Source organism: Fukomys damarensis, unplaced genomic scaffold, assembly GCF_012274545.1.
Source record: "Fukomys damarensis isolate Sample0158 unplaced genomic scaffold, DMR_v1.0_HiC HiC_scaffold_4, whole genome shotgun sequence".
NCBI classification, from domain to species: Eukaryota; Metazoa; Chordata; class Mammalia; order Rodentia; family Bathyergidae; genus Fukomys; species Fukomys damarensis.
In genome coordinates, this window is record NW_022900916.1 from 28785448 (window position 1) to 28787541 (window position 2094).

At 39.9% G+C, this 2094-nt stretch overlaps 1 pseudogene; it reads left to right on the forward strand.

Moving 5' to 3' along the window:
- The first annotated feature begins 270 nt into the window (after positions 1–270).
- Positions 271–1212, forward strand: LOC104865042 (annotated as a pseudogene).
- The last annotated feature ends 882 nt before the right edge of the window (positions 1213–2094 follow it).

Here is a 2094-nt window from a genome sequence, read left to right on the forward strand (position 1 = left end):
AGATTGAGAACTAACTATGTAATTCAATGGTACATGCACTCGAGGAGTTGGAGGTTTATATTTAGGTTGAGCCACATGAAATTGATGATATTTAACCATTTATAACCTTCAAAATAGCAACTGTGCCTGCATGTATTCAAGGCAGGGCAGGACTAGAAAATATGTCCTACAGTTCCTCAGACCAGGATTGGATTGGCTACAAAATTAGGGCAACTATAGCAATGGGTAGAAAACTTCAACTGGCAGGACCCGCAGCAGCCCGCTGGTACCATGCTGCCTGGCCTGGGGGGGCTCTGCTGCTGCTGTGCCTCCTCCCCCGGGAAGTGGGGATGCGGGGAGGACTGTGGACCTGCAGATTCACCTTTTACAAGTCTACTTGTTGGAGAAGAAATGATGGGCAAATACTCTAATCTTTCCTCAGAGAGTCATAAGATATCACTAACTGAACATTCCAGTATGCCGGTAGAAAAAAATATCACTGGAAAGTTCTTCTGTTATCACTCTCACCTGCCAGTACACAACCTCAGGGGGTTTGAACTCAGTCAACGTGACTTGGAAAAAGGATGATGAGCTACTTAAGAATTTTCCTCTCACTCTAACAGGAAACACTGTATACTGAGTACCCCAAACAAATGGGAAGCTATTTTTGTCTCTTTGAAGAAGAAAAAGAACAAAGGTGAACGTTTGCTATCAAAGTTCCTGAACTTCATGGAAAAAAACAAGCCATTGATCACTTATGGGGATGACTCTACTGTCCTGGTGTGTAAATGTCCACGCTGCTTTCCTTGACATTGGACCTGGTACGGGAGTAATGGGACTGTACAGGTTCCTATTGATGTTCACATGAATGATAAGTATATTGTGAGCAGAACATACAGCAATGAAACAAAGCTCAAGATAAAGCATCTTCTGGAAGAAGACGGGGGTTCCTACTGGTGCCACGCAGTATTCTAGCTAGGCAAGAGCAAGGAGCAGCTTGAGCTTGTTGTGCTGAGCTTTTTGGTGCCCCTCAAACCGTTTCTTGAAATAATTGCTGAAGCTGTTGTTTTAGTGGCTATTATTCTGCTCTGTGAAGCGTACACACAAAAGAAAAAGAAGCACCCAGATGAAGGAAAGGAATTTGAACAAATTGAGTAGCTGAAGTCAGATGATAGCAACGGTATAGGAAATAATGCCCCCAGGCAAAGGAAAAATGAATCTGTGAGTCCATGAGTGGAAAAGATTACATCAAGCACCATAGGAAGATGTACAAAGACTGTGATTCAGCCTGTAAGAGAATCTGAGTTATTTATTAAAAGATGAAAAGTTGGGCCAAGGATTTAGCTCAGTGGTGCTGCACCTGCCTCGCAAGCACAGGTCCTGAGTTCAATCCCCAGTACAAAAAAAAAAAAAAAAAAGATGAAAAGTTTATGCAACTTGCACATCAGTAGCTTCATAAATAATTTATGCTATCTCAGATCTAAAGGTATATTTTAATTGTGTAAGTGTTTTGTACTACAGCAAGGTAAACTGTATGAAATATGTTCTAACTCGGAGTAGCTTTGTCTTGGTCTTCAAGGGATATCAGCAAAATCAGTAGCAGAAAAGCTACCTGCAAAATCAGTTACTAGTTCACAGAACAAGTGTCACTAAAGACCTGTTTATAACCAAAAAACTTATTAAAAAGAAAGTATTTACCATTTGTCTTATTAAAAGTTTTTTTTCTAGTCATGCTTAGTATGCATAGAATTTTATGTAACATTCATCCTTCTCTGATATTGAAAAACTATCTTCATTAGGAATTGAATACTTTGTGCTTTTGCTAATGATAGTTGCAATCTCTACAAGTAAGACATGTCTTTCATCCATAAATAATGGTTTAAGGCAAGGAAATAAACCTTGTTTTTAGCTGGTTATGGTGGTGTACACTTTAATCCCCACTATTCAGGAGGCTGAGGCAGGAAGATCACAAATTTGAGACCAGCAATTTTGTGAGACCCTGTCTTAAAAAAAAAAAAGAAAGGCTGGGGATTTAGCTCAGTGGTGCTGCTGCCTGACTCACAAGTGCAAGGTCCCGAGTTCAATCCCTGGTACAAAAAGAAAAAAAAAAAAAAA